At 39.3% G+C, this 23,404-nt stretch overlaps 1 pseudogene across 1 annotated transcript in view; it reads right to left on the bottom strand.

Annotated features, from left to right (window-relative positions):
• Positions 1-23,404, bottom strand: part of LOC306871446 (tight junction protein 1-like) — a 121,482-nt pseudogene that overhangs the window by 68,154 nt on the left and 29,924 nt on the right. The window lies entirely within an intron of this gene.

The following is a 23,404-nucleotide window of genomic DNA, read 5'->3' as shown; positions in this document are numbered from 1 at the left end:
ATCTAGTCAGTAAAGCCGGTTCTGTGATTAGCGCTAAATCTCCATCACCTGCTTTCAAATGGAGAGACATTTACTACACAATCGCATGCGATTAATTGCACAGCCCCACCTGCAAAGTCTCGCTACAGAAAGTGTGAGATCATATAGGAGTTCTAAAAAACAACTCTTTAAAAAAAACTGCATAAAATACAGTCTGAATGACAGTCTAAAATGTCCATGAGTAACTCAGTCCTCACCACTAACTGCTATGCGTTTAAACAAGCAAGACCCTCTAAGACCTTCTTTTTCCCAGCATTCAACCATTCAGCTTTGAACATGTGAACATGCCCTACTGACCCTTTACTGCACCGTATTTTGCAGGCACCCTCATAGCGAGGTCATCTGAACTCAACCAAACACCTCTGAGCTGACAGAACAGATGGAGAAAAGTCATCATAACAGCAAAAAACTCTTCAAGTAACATCTTCTTGTACACTCACTAAAGTCGTGGCCTAATGGTTAGAGAGTCGGACTCGTAATCGAAAGGTTGCGGGTTCGAGTCCCCGGCCGGCAGGGATTGTAGGTGGGGGGAGTGAATGTCCAGCGCTCTCTCCACCCTCGATACCACGACTGAGGTGCCCTTGAGCAAGACACCGAACCCCCAACTGCTCCCCGGGCGCCGCAGCATAAATGGCTGCCCACTGCTCCGGGTGTGTGTTCACAGTGTGTGTGTTCACTACTCACTGCTGTGTGTGTGTGCACTTGGATGGGTTAAACGCAGAGCACCATTTCGAGTATGGGTCACCATACTTGACAATACGTCACGACTTTACTTTACTTACTAAAGTGTAAACTTCTTCAAGAGCAGTTCACCCACCTCTAGGGTCAACAACCTCCTAGTTCAAAGCATAATGGTAAAGATGTATGTATTGACTGGATTATCTCTCTCTCTCAGTGTGACTCAGACACACACACATTTTATTTTAAGTTTGCATTGGCAGGTCAGAGACGATAACCAGGCCGCAGATTCTGGTCTTGCCACAGGAGTTTTTAAATCATCGCTGCACTGACCCAATGAACACTCACAGAGTTATCTGCCCAGCACACACACACATAATTCCACAGGGCAGGAATGTGCTGATAAGAAGCCAAGGCCCTTCACACTCTTTCATTCTCTCTCTGACAGAACTGTGATGATGTTTGCTTAAAAACTTGAAGACTTTATAACCATTTTTAATCATTAAATGTTGACAATTTGGAATTAAAATACTTAATACTACCAAGCCATCAATCCTAAAAAATGAATGCTGAATATTTATGCTATAATGCTATCAATAATGAATCAAAAGTGAAATAAAAAAAAAAAATTGCCTTTAGCTTTGCTACTGACAGACTAAATCTGAACATTCCCTTTGAAGTTATGTTTGCTGGTTTTGTTCATCTCTGTTTTATAATTCTTTATAATTATACATTCTTAATTTCTTTTTTGTTTTTTGACTAATATGTTAATGTATAAATACACTGACAGTCAAAAGTTTGACTGTCTAACTAACCCACTTAGTTAAAACAGTAATATAAAAAACATTTATATTATGTTATTTATCTCAATTTATTTGTATTTTTTTTATTTATCTGATAGCAAAGCTGAATGTTTATCAGCCATTATTCTCAGTCTTCAGTGTCACATGATCCTTCAGAAATCATTCTAATATGCTGATTTGCTGCTCAAGAAACATTTCTTATTATTATTAATGCTGAACACATTGAAATACTTTTTTGTAACATTATACATGTCTTTACTGTCACTGGTCAATTTAATGCATCCTTACTGAATAAAAGCATTGATCTCTTTAAAAGAAAAGAAAATATCTTACTGACCCCAAACTTTTGAACAGAAGTCTATCTACAGGGAGAGGTGATCTTATTTATTAGATAATGTGTTGTTGTGCAATGTCCATGTTCTTAGCTCTGAGCTAACAACCGAAACGAGGCTGTTCCCACATCTGAATTCCACAGCCAGAATTCTATGATGCAAAACACGCACACATACACAAGCACAATGATGTGTAACTGTACAACAACAGCCTCATTCAGCAGGGGGTCCCTTTGTCAGGGTGTGTGTAAGAGAGAGAGCGCGAAATAAAGAGAAGCAAAAGGAAGACAGGGGTAAAATGATGAGTGAGAGGGGAAAGTGGGGGATAAATAGGACACCTTGGTTTTACTTATATCCCAGACCCACAGAAACAGCAGTCACCCTGGACAGGCCTCCCAGCCAAGGGTCACGTGACCAGTCCGAGCTCACTCAAAGGAATTCCCAAGCCCTGACAGGCGACAATGCCTGTTCTGTGGCCCAAGATAGACACCCAGAGAGTTAATGAGGTGCAGCTAAAGCTAGATTAATTCCCTTCAACAATACAGTATATAATTAATATCCAGGAATAATTAGGGCCTCCCCCACATATAATAACAGAGCATATGTGTAGGAGTCCATATAATTCTATACTAATAATATAAAATAATATCATTCAAATATTTACACTGTAAAATGCTAACAGTTTCCTAGCTTTATAGTTTTTATATTTTCAAATATGATAGAGAGAACATACTGTATATACAGTACATAATATTACAACTGTCACTTTCCCTTTTATGAAACCAGAATCTTTTAACAGAGAAAACACGCACAACTCACAGCTCATATTTATGCAAATGGATTAACTGTTTTATACATTGATAAAAAATTAGCACCAAATCAGCATTACAATGATTTCTGAAGGATCATGAAGACTTGAGTAATGGTTGCTGAAAATCCAGCTTTGCAATCACAGAATATTTTAAAACATGTTAAAAAGAAATGTACTGTACTGCACTTTTGATCAAATAAATAAAGTTTCTTAAAGGGTAAGAAACTTATTTCAAAGGCATTAAAACATTATGCAAGTAAAAAGGCAACACAACATACTTAATGTTTAAACTTTCTTTAGTCACCACAGTGAGAAAAAATGGCTCTCAAGAAAATAGAGGGCTTCTCTTAGAAACTGATCATCTTAAACCAAGAACTGCAAACATCTGACTGGCAGGGGTGGGATAATTCCTTTATCGCAAAAACTTAGTGAACATTGTCTCAACATAAACTGAGTGTCTAGACTGAAGCAAAACAAAACTATGACTCTCATTACAATCAACTAAGCTGTCCAAAGTGGAAGGCCCGATGTGGCGCATGCAATTACTTCCCTGTTTGTCTTAAGAAAAAAAATAATAATTTATTTAGAATTATTATGTCATTATTTATTTATGGATATCACATGTGAATATAATTATATAATGTTAAATCTCCTGAGTGTTAAAAGAAAACTAGTTCAAATATTAATTTATATTTTAAAATATGCCTTCAAAACCAGGAGTGAAGTCCTAAACTTAAGTACAATATAATTCTAGCAGGTTCTGTAAGTTACCTGATCATTCAGCTCTCAAATCAATGGAAACGTAGGCTTGTTCAGTAGAGCTATACCAGATTTCAGTGTTTGAAACACGCAAAAAAAATTGCAGACCTTCAGATTCAAGCCAAAATCTATTAATTTATGCTGTAAATTGTAAATACACAAGACCCTCTTACAATACAAATCTAAAATAATGATAAAGCTGTAATCAAAATAGCTCAAGAGAAGTCGAAAGACTAAGAACTCTAGAACTGCTGCTTAAAGCTTATGGGGCGCAGCAACAGTGAGGAAATTGCTCAAGCGTTATCTTCAAAACAGCCTTCTTGAGTTTCCTAGCTTCATAAACACAGAGTGTAAATCTCAGCTAACCTGCTTTGTGCCGTGGGCACAGCAAAGCTGAGGTCAGTGGACCTGGGTCTGGGAAAAGAGGCCTAATGGAAAGCTGGACTGACAACAGACAGCAAGAAGCCAAGAAACAATCACAAACCACTAAAAACACAAACCGACTTTACTAAGAGAGTTTTTACAAGATAATGTGGGTTTTCGCGTGGCAGTGAGCTTGTCAGCTTTAGTATATTCACAAGAGAGTGATCGCTCTTTTTCAGAGCACTGCACTCACATAAACGCCACAAAATCGCTAATCCACTGAGTCACACACACAAACCAAACTTCCAAATGAAGACCGTCATTATCCCAACACTCTCACACACTCCATCCCCACAAACACACCAAATCTAGCAGCAATCACTATCATTATGCACACACAATACAATAATAACAGACTATTATCAAATAAATACAGCCATCGCAGTCTTAGAAGTAAATAAACTCTGTGAGGTCTGTAATCTCTTCAAACTCGGTCTGCATTTAGTCATCGCATAAACAACAATTATACAGGGGGCAATACCATTGAAAATAATCCAATTTATCAATGCGACTAACTCCACGGATCTGCTCAGAATACACAGAGCTAGACATGAGCATCACCTGTTTGAAATATTCAGCCAGTTCACGCTGAGGTAACATGAAGGAATTTGGCATGCTGAGTGCGCGTCTGGGTCTCTATAGCCCACAATCTCCTGTAGGGCTCTGTATTATCATGGTTGAGAGAAGGCGGCACACTAAAACTCGACATGTGATTCAGATTAAAGATGATTTTTTTCTGTATATGCCCCATTCTCTCAGCCAGATTGGTGTATATCAAGTAGCACTCCTAGATGTGATGGGAAATCTTGAAGTTAAAGGGAAGTTAAAGGGGTCATATTATGATAAATCCAATTTTACTTGATCTTTGTGACAAAATAGTTTGACTTACTAGAAAAAATCTGCAAATTTCAAAACTCCAAACAATCTCCCCAGTATAAAATAGACCTTTTTTTTTTTTTTTTTAACCAAGCACAAAAAAGATTTGTTCCATACATGCACAACTCACAGAGGCCAGAGAGATAAAGACGTTAACAAATGATGGGCAACACACAATTTACACACAAACAACTGATATATGGTGTTCAGAAACGTTTTTAATTAAAATGAGGTATAATGTGGAGAAAGTAGAATAAATACTATTACTCCAACACCACAAAAATAAACAATAAAATATGGGACGTTCTACCAAACGTTTCTGACTCCATGTAGCACCTACAGCTCTGCAAATCTGTTTGATGGATTCAAATGTTAAAGGAGCAGTGGAAGATTATTCTCACAAATGTCCCTCATGATTAAAATCCAGGTCTCTAAAGTCTGTTTTATAAAAGAAAAAACACTTTTTTCAAAATATTTCTATATTTACATATTTTTATACCATTTCTACAAATGAGGATATCTCCAAAAGTAGGATGTCAGATTTTACAAATGTGTCACCAAAATATGGTATACATACACATCATTTATTGTGAGCCTTTCCTATATCACAACAATCTGATGTGTTCAAAAAAAAAAAATTTATAAGTACAAATGAAGCTGAAATTAGCATGTTCTGTTACAGCTGCCCCGCTGAGTTGGACCACTCTTAATATTCTACAAACTTACTGGCTACTATACAGAAACTGCAGAGATGACACATGCAGAGCATCATACATATACACTTCTGCTTTCTCCTGTCACATGCTGTGAAGATCTGAGTTTTGTACAGGCTGCCTCAGACAGTTCCAGAACACTGAAAGCTCAGTGGGGAGGACTGAGGGGGGTGGGCTAACAGTGGGTGACAGTAGAGTACAGCCTAATTAAGTCCTCATTAGCTGAGCATTAAACTAAGCAGAAATGTGAAAATGACACAACCAAGTGGGCACACAGATCCTTCACTCTCATAAATAATAAAACATCTATCATAGCTGGTGACAAAAGCATAAGAGAGGTGAGGAAGTAATACTGACAAACGTTCAATATAGGCCCTGTGGTGGAGCTGCACCAGGAGCCCAGTGCTGTTGCTCACCATGGGAACGGCTCAAGCTTTCCAACAACACAGGCACACTTGAGTCTGATTGGCTCTGAGTGGAACACAGGACTCTGCAAACAGCACATTACACTGCCAGATTTTGACATTTAGACTTTTATCTTCAGATTTTTGCAGGAGGCAAAAACAGATATAGACGAAGAAACAAACATTCCCTCTCCAGCAGAGGAAATTGAAACTGCATGTCTTCTTTTTTTCTAATGTCTGGTATGGCAGTAAAATGAAGATATGTTTGTATTCTGATGATTAAAAAAACCTATTCTGCAAGCTCTCAAAGAGGGCCAGAGGCTCCAGCAGTAATTAACATAACCTCTCCAGAACAGAAACGTAGGACAAGAGCTCTCTCTCTTTCTGCTTTGACTATGAATACAAGCTCGAGGGGCCTATTTATAGTTTTAATACAAATAATTTTCTCTTGTATTGTGTGCATGGGACAGACAGTCAGTCAGACAGACAGGTAATCTAGGCTGTATACTGTTCCATATTAAACACCTTCATTTTCATTCAAATAGGACATTAGATTAGTTCCCTCTAGATTGAATTAATATTTTCCCCTCTAGTATAGACTGTTTATTTACTCAAGGGAAAGAATACGGCATTGTGTCAATCCAGAAAGTCAGATACTACAGAGGGTGTGAGAGTGAGACAGTCCAGTTTAACAAGAAGTGTTCTACTCCAGAACAAACAGACGTAATCAGTACCAAATGGTGACTTGTTCCCACAACTGTAATAGGAGTTGCATTTATTACTGACTAGCTTGATGAATCTAAAGATTTTAAATTCTGCTTTGTTAAAGCTTTAAAATAGAAAGTATGACTTCACTGTATTTTATTAAGAAACATGTTATTTCTCAATAATAATAAAAAACATCCATGATTTCCCTGTCCAAGTCGTAAATAAGCCCTTAAAGGGATACTCCACCCCAAAATGAAAATTGTCAATATTCACTTACCCCCATGTTTTTCCAAACCCATAAAAGCTTTGTTCGTCCTCTGAACACAATTTAAGATATTTTGGATGAAAACTGGGAGGCTTGTGACTGTCCCCTTGACTGCATAGTAAATTACACTGTCAAGGTCCATAAGAGTATAAAAAGCATCGTCAGAATAGTCCATCTGCCATCAGTAGTTCAATCTGAATTTTATGAAGTGACGACAATACTTTTTGTATGCCAAGAAAATAATAATAATGACATTTATTCAACAATTCGTCTCCCTTCTGTCTCTCTGTGTCAGTGTAGCGCCATTTTGAAAAACATCCGATGGACGCAAAGCGCGTACGATATTCTCCATCATCAGTAACGCATGGATACGCTGTTTCTGTTCAAATCAGCGTAAATAAACGTACAATACGTATCCATACGTTACTGATGACAGAGAACAGCGTACATACTTTGCGTCTATCGGATGCTTTTCAAAATGGCGTTACGCTGAGACAGAGAGGAGACGAATTGTTGAATAAATGTCATTATTTTTATTTATTTTTTGCATTCAAAAAGTATTCTCGTCGCTTCATAAAATTCAGAAGTGTTTTATACTTTTATGGACCTTGACAGTGTAATTTACTATGCAGTCAATGGGACAGTCACAAGCCTCCTGGTTTTCATCCAAAATATCATTAATTGTGTTCCGAGGACGAACAAAGCTTTAACGGGTTTGGAACGACATGGGGGTAAGTGAATATTGACAAAATTTTAATTTTGGGGTGGAGTATCCCTTTAAGAGCAACTTGGTGAGCAGTAACCATGCAATGCATGTGGTGTCATTGATGACACAAAGGACTTGTGTCTCTATAAGCTGTATTAAGGCTTGAGCCACAGGTCACTCATTGTAGTATCTGGTCTGTTCTGGAACCATACAGTGATTTTTAAATAACAAATAGTCCCAAATTGAGTATAGAGTATAGTCCTTTCCCCCTTCTCCAAAAGACCTAATGAAAACGTAATCATCCACATTAAGTCTTTGTATTTAAAACTAGGAGACAAAACAAAATGCAGCAGATACAGCATAGACAGGACAATGTCTCACAGAGAAAACAAGGACACCGGGGAGATCGAGCAAAACTTTAGGACACAAAAACAAGGTCACCTAGAGAGATCCACACCTTAAACAGACATGATAATAATTTCCACCTGGAAAAATAAAGCCGTCTTCTTATGCATATCTTCTGTTGTTGTATTATTTTGGGATAGACAGTAATAATTACCTGATTATAAAAAAAATAGCAGCTTTTAAATGAAGGACTTTCTACCTCAAAGTGAATTCTATTCTTGTACTACATTACAATTTTATATATTTTAAAAGCTTAGGTCAGTAAGATTTAAAGACAAGATAAAAAGAAGAAAAGACAATGTTACAAAATATAATTTTTTAAAATAAATGTTGTTCTTTGAATGAATGTTCTGTCTTAAATGCATCACGTATTGTATTGTATCATGTATAAATGTATAGATAGATGTGTTTAATGCTAAATGTATATAAATGTAAACGGTGTAAATTGACAGTCAATATACACCATGGCATTACATCATCACACAACCATTTCATCAAGAGAAACTCACCAAACCTGAATGACTGTACGTGCTGTACACATTCCTGTTTTCATATGCTTCTCACACAGTACAGTGGAAGAGGAAGCCCACTCAATATCAGCATAAACACATACACAAACACAATGTGCGCCATTGTACTTCGTCATCCACCTTACACACGTCTCCGCAGACTCTCTCTCTCTCTCTAAAACCACTGCTCATTCTGGTCGAGTCTTTCCCACCACATGCCTTATAGTGTAAACAATCCCAAAGCAAATATGCAGGCTAAATATAATACAATAACTGAACCAAATCTCATATATAATTTGATGCATTTATCTGCACAGGCCCGAGTGGTAGTTTCCTGCACCTGTAAAATCCTGCCCACATTATTCAGACAAACAGAAACTATTTTGAGGTTGAGATTTCCCTGTGCGCGCATTATCGACAATCCCTAGAGAAAGTTGGTCTACAATCTTCAGTAACTCGCGAAAATAGTTATTATAATTAAAGTGCAGTAATTTCACATCACTTTGACATTGCAAGTCTTAGCATTTCAGTCCCATTTATAATCAACAGGTAAGTTAGCTTACATCACGAGTCTCCTCAAGCTTCACTTTGAACGCCTTTTAATTGTCCAATAATCTTAAAGGTACAGTTCACGCAAAATGTATTCAAAACTCGTATTATGTTAGTCAGAATGACAGTCTCGGTCATAACACCTTTTCTTCGTGCAATGAAAATGATTTGTGAACTGAGGCTTTAATTTTCTCTTTTGGTTCCATTTAAGTTAAAAAGTTCTAAATGTTTTAAAAACACGAGAGTTAGTAAATGAATTGTTTGTTATTATTTTCGGTGAACTGTCTCTTTAAGATTCTGCCTTTCACGTGGATTATAAGGAAAATGGGATACAGTCGTGTGGAGGATGAGTCTTTTCCAACATGTATCGCTCCTTAAATGGGTCAGGACTCGTATCCCGTCTAATTGTTTTGAAAAGTACCTTTAGTAAAGTAATTTCCTACCTTATTTATTGCAGCCTTGGCAGACATTTTGATGTCTTGCTGGCTCCCGGCGTAGCAAGTTTACTGTTGTTGAATATCACGCTACACCCAAAACACACACACAAAAAAAAATATTCCTCCTTCGTCCTGCCCAGCAGCCGCCGCAGCGCCGGGCAAAGCGGGTTTATTTCCTCTGACCGCCCAAAGACATGTCAACACAACTGAAATCCAGCAGTCCAAAGTTCATCATCTAACTTATTATTGCGCGTGAACACGCACAAACTTCAGAAGCGACGCGAATACCTTGCTGATTGTCTCTTTCTCTTTTTAATAAGTGAAAAACAACACTGAATCAAGAAAACCTTGCTGTCCTGAAGTCGACGGCGCCACAGAGTTTAATAATATCGATGCGAACCGTCCCACAGCAGGAGAAGCTTCAAACAGATGAGCTCGCCTCGATCCTCGCTTCTTTCCTCTCCCAGCAACAATCATGACATGTCTGACTGGAATGGACCATTACACTCCAGCGGGGGTGGCTGGGTGGAAACCGGGACAGTGTGAGCTGTATAACCACAATTCCAGAAACGTACTTTTAACTCTTTATGTGTATGCAGCTGTTTTGTGTGTTAGTGTCGCGTGTTATGCGATAAATGTGTCGTTATTTTACATCAAACGATAAATGCAACAACAAAAACTAAAGTTACGCCCCCGTGCCTGACGTTTTTGTTTTTACCGGGGAGCGGATGGGATGGAAAGAGGGAAGCAAGGTGCTGTTGGCAGCCGATTAAAAGTTTAGGTAGGAGAAATAAGGAGTTTCTATATTTTAACGCAAAATATTTTTTTTCTCACACACAAAAAGTAAATAATTTTTTGGACTGTTACACATATTCTTAACTAACCAAGCATTCCAAAACATGGGTCAAATTAGGCTATGTTTTTCTCATGATTAAAACAATTAAAATAGAAATAGAACATAATAATTATAAAGTAATGTTAGTAGTTCCATGTGTTCTGATGTTTGTTTAAACATACAGTGACTGTTAAAAAAGTGTTCTGTGCAATGTGTAAACGAGTCTTGGGAAACAAAATAGATATTCTGTTCAAAACCTAGAATAGGCAAACTAATTATGCCTTCTAATATTTAGACTTTCATTTAGACTTCTATGATTGTGTGTAGTTTAAACTTTAGATCGAGTTGTGTTCGATAACAAACCACTCAGGAAACCTAACGGCATAATTGCTGCAATACAGACCGCTTCCTGTGGTTTCCGGGTCCCCTCCCATAGGACAGGGCCCTAGAATGCTGTTTGTATTGTTTTGAAATCAGCATTATGGGCTGTACTTTTCACTTTAAAATGTCATCTTATGTTTGCAACTGATAAAATGAAAGAAAAACAGCTTCTCAAAAGTACAAAATATCCCTGACTCGTTAAGAGTATAATCAATCATTTAGTTGTCAGTTATAATGCATTCATGCTTTAGGTCCCTGAAGTATTCCTGGAGTTCAGCAAACAAGAGACTAAAATGGTTTAATTTGCATTCAACAAGCTAATTGTCTGTAACAAAGGAAGCGAACTGTCCCTGATCTCCACAGTTCTTGTAACTGTCATTAAGATGGTAAAGATAATTTCTGAAAACAGTGGAGAAAAAAAAAGATAGATTTTAACTCTGTACCACAATTACCAAACTATATACAGCACACAAAAAATCAGCAAATCAATCCCTAATAAGACAAGGGTTACTTTGGTGTACCACAATAAGCACAGTCAAAAAGACAAACATGAATTGTTATCTGAGTAAGCCCATTCTTACATATCAGCTAATGGTCACAATGTCTCTGCTTGTAGATGTAATTTCAAATACCTTGATGATTGACAGACAGGTCCAGGGGAGGCTAGGGATATTTTGGATTAGTCAAGCTGCTGGATAAATTCTTGTCATAAACCAGACCAGAAGGTTAAACCCAAAATAAATCAGTGTAAGAGGTCACATTCTCTCATAGCAATATAGGCTTTAGGAATCATGAAATGAGCGGAGGAGAGGAAGTGATAGGACAGAGCTATAAAACATTTAAGAAGATAATGTTTTTCAATGACCAATACATCTCCCAATATACATTTATTACCCTAGACTCTTAGTGTCATCAAAAATGTAAACATAAATGTGCTAAATGAAATTAAATGTAATAATTGATGATGATGAACTATTTGCATTGGAGAAGCCATGAATGACTGTAACAAATTTAACTCAAAATGAACTGAAACACAAACACAATTTCTGCACAGGATGAACATCAGCAACACAGAAAAAACAACACAAAGAAATAGAATGATAAATACTGCCAACGAGGACAATCGCTCAATCCTCCTCCATCGCATGTTACGATCCGCATCGACCAGCGAGGATATCAGCATATTCAGCATGCTGTTTGTTAGTGCAAGCAAATCTCAAGTTCCTGAAAACTTCAGAACATCTCTTTGATGTCTTCAAAAACCCAAGTAAATGACTGAAATGTAAGCCCAAGATGGAGAGGACTGCTAGCTGAAGAGTGAATGGTTCTGATGGAGTAGAGACAGAGAATTACTGACAGACAAACACGATTGAAGGCAGCTTTGTTGCGCATGGTTACCCTAAACAGCTCTCGACACGGAGCAACCTGAGGCTTCACATCAGCCAAAGAGCTCAGGTGTGCTCATGGAAGAGCAAGCACTTGGAAAACACTCCCATGGCCTTGGAAATCACACACGCATACAGTACACACACACACACACATACACACACACAAAGCTCAGTTGGCTTGCCTGCTTGTAGTTAGAGTCTAATGGACAGTGAAAAGTGCAGATCACATTCTCTGCATCACCAATGCTCCTCTGAATGTCATATTTTAGAATGTAGGTGGAATGTAAACACACAAATAATAAAAATGTTATTCATTTTAAAGGAATAAAATGCTAAAGCAAAACATGTTTTATAGCTGATAAAATACATTTAACAGGTCAATAAATACCAATTTACTGTAAAGCACAACTGTAAAAGTGTATATTTAAAAAATATATATATGCATGCATTGCCATATAATTTACAATCAATATAAGATTAAAAAAGACAATATATGTAGTTTTACAGTACAATATAGTTGAATGTATATTTTGTATATGAACATAAAGCCATAAATCATCTATGCAAATACCAAAGGCCTTATGAAATTTTGATTTAAATCAGGGGTGCCCAAACTCAGTCCTGGGGGGCCGGTGTTCTGCAGAGTTTAGCTCCAACTTGCCTCAACACACCTGCCAGGAAGTTTCTAGTATGTCTAGTAAGAGCTTGATTAGCTGGTTCAAGTGTGTATAATTGGATCTAAACTCTGCAGGACACCAGCCTGCATCACTTCACTATTATATAGCAGCATAAGAAGTCCAGTAAAATGAGGAACCATGGAGAAATAAAAACATAAAAAGAGCTCAGAGCTGCACCTCTGTGAGCAAAAACAACACAGGGAGGTTTGAATCTGAAGCCAGGAACTGCCAACAGATGGATCTGATACTGTGTTCTCTTGTATCTCGTTCTTCTTGGCTGCATTATATTGACTTCACAATTTTCTGTATTTTCTTTTCATCAACAAAAGTTAAAGATGGTCTGACTTTTTTGGAGAAAAGCATGCTCCAGGTGATCTATATAGGTGCGAGTACACGCTCAGAATTTCTTTTTACAAAAGCTGTCACTGGGGCCTTTCAAAAGGTACTAACATGTACCTTTAAGGTACTTTTGTGCAGCTATTAGGGGTATATAAGTTACAAAAGTGTGCGCCCCAGTGACAGCGTTTGTACCTCTGAGAGCGTAGTTTGGAAACACTATTGGTGTATTTAATGTGGGGGGAATAGAGGAAAGGGAGAGTGTTAGTGTAGAAAACATAGTGAACCTCAGAGACCTGAGGGAGGGAACAGAGTAGAGGAGAAAATGATCCAGTTTCACTGTCTGTCTTCATCTGTGCTGAATTAAAAACCAATTGACCTTATCTAGTTTCTAGAGGCTTTATTTACTCTAGAAGTTCTTGCCTTAAAGTGCCTCTGGAGGTCAAGCGATGGACTCAACTAAGACTGGAGATTCTTCTGAAAATCACTTTTAGAATCAGACTCCCAAATATAAACGACTAAATAAATAGTTACAAAATTGAGATTATTTAGTCAGTAAGGCATATATGATTAGTTTCATATTCTGACACCCTGCAATCCATACAATTGTATGGCATTCCCGTTCAGAAGAGACGCTTGTGGAATGTTACTCTCAAAGCATCACAATTAGAGTCACGGTTAATCTTAGTTCACTGAGCCCCAAGTGACCTGTCCGTTTAAACCTGATGGTGGTCCCAAACATAGCTACTCCACACAGAAAATACCAACACAGACCAGCCATAAATCAAACATTGGCAGGAAACAAAACTGAGCTTTAGTTCATGGTGTGAGTCGCAGTGGGAATGCAGCACAGCGGAGATTGTTTATTTTTAAAACTGCATTGCAATTACATTGTGCGACCCTTTTTAGTCAAGGTCCAGCTGACTTTCCCCAATATTTCCCAAACTTCACAGTATAATTTTACTTGCATGTTAGAATGGTAGAGCGAGATTACAAGTCTATATTCTACATCAAAAGACATTATCCAGTACAGCAACATGTTGTTAATTTAAAATAAGACCAACCCTAAGACTATAAAAAGTTCAAATTCCCCATGTCAAAATTAAGTGTGTATACAGGGAAAACCCTTTGAAATGTTAATTACTTCATAAGAGAACAGATTCTTTTAATAAACAGAACAACAATAGTGGCTACTTTGTGACCTTCAAAATGGCAGCTTAATTGTTTGGTTCTAAAATTAGAAAATATCAGCTTTTTTCACTCCCTCAAGTGCTGTGGTTGCAGGCCAGGCTGCGTCAGCCCGGAGAGACTAGCTGTCCTCCATTCAACCCACTGGTTCACGGCCAAATGTGCATGTTCAGAGCTATTAGCCACAGCCACCGCCAGATCAACACACCTACTGGTCTTATCAGTTGCCAAAAAGCCTAGTTACAAAGCAGACTTGTAACTAGGCCCAGACCATATCAGGCTGATGCTGCTCCTTTTTGCCATTTAAAGAGACAGTTCACCCCTTATTCACCCATAAAATAAAATAATAAGTTGAATGACAATAATTGTTTTTTATATTTAATTTTTAGGTAAACTATTCCTTTAAAATGTCAGATTGAGATTTCAGAGATGGACATGTGACTTGTTTAGAGTCCATTGTTTTATGGACAAAGAATGGCCAAGATGGCAAACAATGCTCCTTTAATCACACAAAGACATTTATTCAGTGTACCATGACAATCATAAACACATAACAAACAAATAGTCCTTATTCTCAAACTCCAACGAACATTTATAGTAATGGCATTAACAGGGATAAACAACAGCTTTGTTTCATTTTTGTCCAAGATATTTTTCTGCATTTACATGTGTAACTATAGACCATACAATCCAAAACCTTTGCCGTGCTTTGATGAGTGGAGACAGATCTCAGCGCACCCTGTGCTTCAATAATTCACATCCACACTTGGTTAGATCAGCCTATTTATAAAATCAAAAACAGCTCCTACCTTTTTTCTTATTCTTTTAATTATTCCACAAAGCTTATATGACTACTAAAAAGGCAGGCGATCTCAAGGTTGACATTTTGTTCTTAGTATTATCAGACAATCGCTGTAATTCTTGAAATAGTGCATTGACGTGATGCATTGAAGTAGATTACAATAATTAACTTTTGAGGGATGAGTGTTTTGCTGTAGTGAACACAAAATGCATAATGCATGTTTCCTTTGTATAGTGCCTATTTCTAGTGTCACTTATTTCCTGGCAAATCACAAATGTGATGTGGACCGCAGAGGGATTCTAGAGAGGAAGCCAAGAATATATACATGTAAACATGCAAGCAAACACATACATAATGGATGAAGCACACTGCTAAATGAAATGTAACTGTGATGCCAATCACATATGTCTCTGTAGCCCCATCCATTTTCTTCCTCAGCATATAGAAGAAGAAGAAGAAGAAGAATGAGCTTTATTGGCCAAGTATGTTTACACATACAAGGAATTTGTTATAGTGACAGAAGCTCACTAGGCAGCCATAAGAGACTAATCTCCAAATGGCAGGACCAACATAGCCGCATATTTACATGTGCATCACACATATAAGTAATATCACTTCTTTTACAGTCACAGCAGTGAAGTAAACATGCGTTTCTGTTTCTCACTGGTAGAAAGCTGTGTGTCATAAACCAAGAGGGTTTGTCAGGGAGATATACGTAGCTGTTTGTCACTGTCCCAGGAGAAGAATATTTTTACAAACAGCCTCATACGGATGTGAACTAACATGAATGTGTTTTTGCATTCCACTGTGCTGCTTTTCTATTGTTTTTCTATGTAAACATATGCAAGATGAACTTATGTTCACATCTCAGGCCTAAAAACACAGAGTGCATGTTAAACTTTTTAAAACCACATCTCTTTTTTCAATCCACTACCTTGTGCCTCGCAATTTAAATAGGAAAACTCTATCAAGTCAAGGTTACAAGAATACAAAGATATTTTATTGTCATAACTTCTGAAGAGAAATACACTTTCTAGTGTGTATGTGTTCACGCATGCTATTAAACTAAATATACTTAGTATATGTTCAGTTGTTTGTACATGTTAAGAGTTTTCATCGAAACTGAAGTATGCATTCGGCTTTAGATTCGGTTCACAAATTCTGGAATGAAAAAGTGTGAATGGTCTTGATACTTTTTTAGCTTAACTTTAACTTAACTTAACATCTTAAAATGCATTACTTTTGCACAAAACACTGAAGAAGAAGAAGAAGAAGAAGAGGCAAAAAAGGCAGCACAATAGTCAAATAAGTCCATCTAGCACTTTTACATTGAACAACCATTCAAAACCAGTGCTGTGGAATGTAAAACGCATTCTGTGAACTGAGAGGCTTCCCTGATGGTCTCTAAGGCAATATGACGTGGGAATTATAGCTAGATTCAGCATGACATATACTGTAGAGAGGAGATTGAGTAACTTTTAGAGCTGCGCCTCAGCGAGATGAGACCCATGGCTCACTTTAACAGGTTTATGTATTGAAGTGAGAGGCTTTTCTATGAGATCAGTAGTTAAGATGTCAGATGTGTGGAGTCTTGCTTCTATAGGGAGCCATAAGAGGATCGCTGCAGAATGAAACCAGGCTACATGTGATGAGTTGTCTTTTTATGTGCATGAAGCCCTAAAGGGTCATTTAAGCAACACAATGGATAACATGTACATCAGTCAACAATACTAATCCACAGCTGCTGATATAAATTGCTCTATACATTATATACATTTATACATTAACTCATGTACATATGTATAGCTGCAAGCTAATGAATCAGATCGCACAGATTACGTTTTTACATTCCACTACGCTGGTTTTTAATCATTTTTGTAAACAGATCTCTGTTGGAAAAAAACAGCATATGCTGCTTAGGTATGTTTTGAAGCATGACAGCTGGTTTAAGCTGGCCCTTAGTTGGTCATGAGCTGGTTATAAACTGGTTTTGAGCAGGAGCCAACCAGTTTAGGGCCAGCACATGACCAGATTAATCCAGCTAGACCAACTAAGGACCAGCTTAAACAACTGCTATGCTTCAAAACATACCTAACCACAATTATGCTGTTTTTTTTTTTTTCAAAAGGGATGTAACCAAGAGCTAGACTAAGGCTCATGATAACTTTTTTGAGAATTAATTTAAATTGGGGCAGTCGTGGCCTAACGGTTAGAGAGTTGTAAGGTTGCGGGTTCAAATCTCAAGTCCAGCACGAATTGTCGGTGGGGGGAGTGAATGTACAGTGCTCTCTTCCACCATACTTGGCCACAGGTTACGTCCGTTCCTTTTCCTTCTTTTCCTTTAATTAACGTTGCTGTCAAGGGGTAACCAGATGAGACACAGGCCCCACAACTGATCTAAAGTATCCTGATAGAAATTTGTTACTCATTCTCAGGGGGAAAGTGCTCAAGAAACATTGCTCAAAAAAAGTTGCCCTTCAAAACTGCTCAAAAAGTTGCCCCATGTATCATCGGTTTAAAGCGATGTGTGTGTTCACAGCCTTTATAAATCTATTGTTTTAAATTAGTGTTTTGGCAAAAGTCATGCAGTTTCAGCTTTCCTGAAAACACTTTCTGTTGTTCTGTATAACACGTCAATGTTATACAGAACGTTTAATTTAACCAGCAGATGTCAACAGTGTGGAAAAATTATAAGCAATTTAAATTATTTTGCAAAGCAACTGGTTTCGAAGTTTTGAAAAGCTTTGCATCTCTCATGATCACTACCAGATGGACCTTTTTGACCTTTGCACCGCAAGAGCAGTACATGTTCAACATTTAAAACATGTCTGGGTTTATAAATCACATATTCTCTGAGTAGGCACATCTTTTAAATAAGTACTTGCTTTGCTACCATTAAAATGTATGTTTTATATACAGTGCATAGTATAAATAAAATCTAGACATACTTCATCCGTCATATGTGTGATTGTAAAGCATGCATGTGCAGTTCAGAATGCCATTTGGGTGCTTTTTATGAATACTGTGAATTCATAAATAATACTCTTTTCACACACTGTTTTAACTATACCATACTATAGTACATAGGGAGGTATGCATATTCAGATGCAGCCCATGTCTCGAGATCCTGCATTCTTTGCCATTCTGAGGTGCTGCCCACAAACTGTTCTAGAAGTAACACACAATTAGCGTACTGTAACCGTTGCTATCAGTAAGCAGAACGTGCAGGTCAAGGCTGCTCTAGTACACAATATGTTCCACATGCTCACCTCCGCACCGCAGCCTGGTTACACTGTAACTTCATTAGCCTGTAGCGCTGCTGTAAGATCCATTTTACACAGTCTACAGCTCTTGTAAATCTCCAGACTTCTCAGTATTCAATTAAAACTTGTTAAGGGTCAAATGTCACTTTCACAGCACTACTCGCATGAATGGGAATGGTTGTAACTGTTTTGGTTAGCCATGTTTTAAGCCTCTAGCATCTGTGTCATATTTTATCCTAGTGTGTAAGAATGTTGACAAATGGTTCAGGATATCAACTATACTGATGACATTTGCAACAAATTCCACTGTGATGGCTCAACTATGACAACCAAGGGTCAAGCTGTGCATTGTACATCACTTGTTCATATTGCTTGGGGTTAGGCTTTAAGCTTGTCTATGAAGAATATCATATTGTAATGCTATTGCAGTGTTTACACATGAATGAGAACAGCAAGATTAGCACAGTTTGTACTTGAATTAAAAAAAGGAAAGTTCAGCAGTTCAACCGAGGGGCTAATGTAGATTTAATATTTTCAGACATACTGTATGTTACAATGTCTTTCTCAAAGCTGTTCTCTATGTTTGGCATTTTCATTTTCTCTCCTCAGAATTTCCCAGAAAAGATCCACAATGTCCAGACGCGAGGGAGGAAAATGAGATTTACATGGTCAACTTCATCTGTGACGTAAACAATGACACATGACTGCAGATGCCCCTCAGCCGACATCACAAAATCATGATGCAGTCAGCATGAGAGCTGAAGCTAACTCACTGCCATCCGCAGTTTATTTTCAACAAAGGTTCTCTGACGCATGCAAGTACAAGCAAAAATGATTTTCGAGGTGAATACAGAAAAAACATTTAATGGTTTCTACACAGAATAATGTAGTTCACTTATAAATAGGCATTACTTATGATTATTTGTTATATTTACAATGAGTCCTCCAGTATCAATTTTGAAGAACCGCTATTCCTAGCATGCACCGAGGCATGAATAAAATGAATAAAGATGACTTTTTGTTGTCATGTTTAGTCGTACAGTTACATTTCTACTCACAATGACCTGTTCATGTTCAATAATGTGCAGAAAGTGTATTAGTGTTTGTGGACTGATCTCTCACAGATTAGACAACATTCAGCTCTTTACATCACTTGGCTTTTGAAATGTGTCCTAAAGGAAAAGCTATCAGGTATAACTCTACAGTAAAGTATGTTTGTATATATGTATGTATTCTTTTTTGTTTTTTTAAGTGCCATTGCATCAGAAGTTAGATTCACTCACTTAATTTCATACAATTAAAATTGCTATTAAAACCTGCTATTCAAATTTTGAAGTAAACCTTTTCAGTGCATAAATATCATTAAACATTCACGTTTGTACTAGGGAATTCATAAACTCATTAGACAAATGATTAGACATAAACTTCCAGTCTGAAGAGCCCAATGAGTTCAAGAGATCATAAAGTTGGTCTGGCTGAGCCTGGATCTGTCAGGAAGAGAGGCAGAGAGTAAACACAGACCTGGCATCATGACAGACAGAGCTCTGCACATATTCAACTGTTAAAAGTCTCAAGCAAATGTAAGCAAACAGAACCAGAGCAACGTTCCTTTTTGAGCACGACTAAGACGGTTTCCTGTTTTAAAATTAATCTGATAGACTAATACTCTCATAACCGGATTAATATCTCTAATAATATACAAAAGATTTGCTCTATCAAGCCATTTATCATACTATAGGACAGAGTGAAGGAGAAATTACAGAGCTCTTCAGTCAGAAACGTACTCGGTTACTAACGTAACCTCGGTTCCCTTAGATACGGGAACGAGTACTGCGTCGCTAGACGCTATGGGGAAAACTCCTTTTTCTCCGAGGACTGAAGACTTTTTCAATCACGCAGTGTGACTGCACAGCCATTGGTTCGTGCAGTAATAAAAAACGAACCAATGGCTCGTCAGTGGTACTGCACGAGCCTATGGCGGCAAAGCCCGCCAGAGCCCGCCAAAAGGGGCAGGGTCATCTGGCTATATATAAGCGGGCGCTTCGCCATAGGAAAACAGGCCAATTCGACTGAAGCGACGACCTGTGTCGTGCAGCTGCATGGCATGGCATAGTACGCAGTACTCGTTCCCGTATCTAAGGGAACCGAGGTTACGTTAGTAACCGAGTACGTTCCCTGTAGATACTTCACTCGTACTGCGTCGCTAGACGCTATGGGGAACAAATACAATCCCGCCATGCCATGAAGAGAAACGACAACATAAACTGGCCTTGAGCAATAAGGCTCAGAGGGACCAATTATGAGCAGGAAGAGTCCTGCAGGAGGCATGAGGACCGAACTCCTAGAGGTCGGTCCAGCCTAGACATCGTTTCAACGGTCATAAGTACAGCCTCAGCACCAGGGATGGGGCCAAGAGCATACTTGGAGAATCAGGCAATGCCTGAGGGGACCGCCCAAGAGAGGTGTGTGCCCTTTACGCAGAGAGAACCCGAGCCTGTAGGGCTGGGACATCCAAGTTATAGAACCTGGCAAATGTGGACGGCGAGGCCCAGCCGGCCGCCGCACAAATGTCTGCCATGGGCACACCACTAGACCATGCCCAAGAAGAGGCCACGCCTCTAGTGGAATGGGCTCTCACTCCAATGGGGCTCTGGAGGCCCAGGGAGGCGTATGCTAGTGCGATAGCGTCAACTAACCATCGAGATATTCTGTGCTTTGTGATCGGAGACCCCTTGGTGCGGCCGCCAAAGCAGACAAAGAGTTGTTCCGTCTGCCTAAGGGGCGCGGAACGCTTGATGTACATTCTCCCGAACTCGTCCATGGTCCGGAGGAGTTTGGCTTGAAACGCCTGGAGCACAGCCATGGAGTGAAGCGCTGAGGCGGCCTGCCCAGCAGAGGAGTATGCTCGTCCGGCGAGGGCGGAAGTCGTTCTGCAAGGCTTGGAGGGATGAGCAGCCTTCGCTTTCCATCCAATGGCGGAGGGTGGGCAAAGGTGCACAGCCACAGCTTCGTCAAGAGGGGGTAACCTCTCGTAGCCCTTCTCTTCGGCGTCGTCCACTGAGGAGAGAGCAGAAGAAGAGTTAGAGCGGAGTCGGGCCGAATACAGAGCACGCCATGACTTCGTAAGTTCGTCGTGGACCTCGGGAAAAAACGGAGAAGATCGCTGACGAGGGGCCGTGCGGCGCCCCGGCAGGAACCATTCGTCCAGACGACTACGAGTGGGCTCCTCCGGCGTAGACCACTCCAAACCCAGCTCGTCAACGGCCTTAGAGATGATGCGGAAGAGCTCGGTATCCATCCCTGGCTTTGCTTCGCTGGGTTTGGCAGACGAGGAGGGGGCAGGGTCGATGGTAGAGCCCGATATATCCTCCGCGTCCGACGCTATTAGAGACATGCTGTCAGGTCCCTGGGGGGAACAAAACGGGAGGGCGCGAGGGGCGGAGTCGCTCTCTGAAAAGAAAGCGATCCAAGCGCGCAGCGTCGCGAGACTCATGTTCATGCAATATGAACATTCCATCTCGCTCAGAGCGGCTTCTGCGTGGGATTTACCCAAGCAGGAAACACACTCTGAGTGGCCGTCGGCACTGACGACGCGGCATTTGCAACAACGCCGCGATTGCTCTTTTAGAAGAAATTTGCTCTTCTTGAAGGCTCGCCGGATGGCAGCAGGGGACGAGCTGGCGTCTGCTTTGATCGCTGAAGCGGCTCGACGAAGCGGGCTGGATCAGCAAAGAGCAGGAAAAAAAGGCAGCCTTCCAATCCGCAGCAAGGCGTTTCAACGGCGAGCGTCTGGAGTCCTGGATCAGTGAAGAAGTCGTCGCTGAAGGAGAATTGATCTGTTTTCCTATGGCGACGCGCCCGCTTATATAGCCAGATGACCCCGCCCCTTTTGGCGGGCTCTGGCGGGCTTTGCCGCCATAGGCTCGTGCAGTACCACTGACGAGCCATTGGTTCGTTTTTTATTACTGCACGAACCAATGGCCGTGCAGTCACACTGCGTGATTGAAAAAGTCTTCAGTCCTCGGAGAAAAAGGAGTTTTCCCCATAGCGTCTAGCGACGCAGTACGAGTGAAGTATCGACAGGGAACATTTACTCAGCACAGTTGCATGTGCCTGACAAATGTACGTGCAACATACTGTACACGCATACTACCATTCAAAAGTTTGGGCTTTTTAAGAGTTTTTAATGCATTTTAACAAAGTCTCTTATAAAACAGAGTAAACACACAAATATTGTGATTTATTAATTTACAATAATTGTTTTCTGTTTTAATATATTTTAAAATGTATAAATAAAAATATTTTAATATTTCAGCAGACATTACTCAAGTCTTCAGTGTCACATGATCTTTCAGAAAACATTGTAATATGCTGATTTGGTGTTGCTTAATAAATGTATTAAAAATCTCTCTGAACACAAATATTCAAATGGTAGTGCAAGTACACTCATTACCGTGACATAAAACAGGGAGATAAACACGCAGGGGAGTTGAAGAGGAGGTGAAATTTAGGTTAAGCATGTCAAGTAAAATTTAGGATGAGGAAAAGTAACAGGAAGATAAACACTGAAAGAAAGAGAAACAAGAGTAAGATGGGCTCGTTAAGAGTTAGAAAATGCCAAGAGCATTTTGTGATTTAAAGACTCCTCATCCATTCCACACTGACATCCCAGAGCTATGAGATTCCTCAATTCGACACTCACACAGAGCTCCACAAAGAATTACCCAAATCAAGAAGAACGAGAATGAGAGGTCTTATAAATTCTCCTCTTTGCAGGTGAACTGCTTCTTAAAGAGGTCACAGTAAGAGTGATTGTGGGCAGATGAGAGCAATGGGACTGCCTGTGAATGCTGAATTGAGTTATACTCCAATCAGAGCGGGCTGTGAGGCAGGAGAGTGAGTGCTAAATCTGATTTTGTGCTGTGAAGATGGGACTAGGTAATGTGATTCATGGTAAACGGGGGTAATAATGCTCTGATAATGTCACCAGAGTCAGCCATGATTAAAATCCTACTTTGATCAGGCCTGAAGGTTCTATCTCAGCAGTTCTGCTGGAAATCGCTCCATGTCAAAGCTAAGATGAAATCAGCCACAAATCATTTAAAAGCATTTAAAGA

This window comes from Barbus barbus (genome assembly GCF_936440315.1).
Source record: "Barbus barbus genome assembly, chromosome: 1".
In the NCBI taxonomy this organism is placed as follows: domain Eukaryota; kingdom Metazoa; phylum Chordata; class Actinopteri; order Cypriniformes; family Cyprinidae; genus Barbus; species Barbus barbus.
Note: the sequence above shows the minus strand (reverse complement) of the source record. Positions and strands in the feature narration are given on the sequence as shown.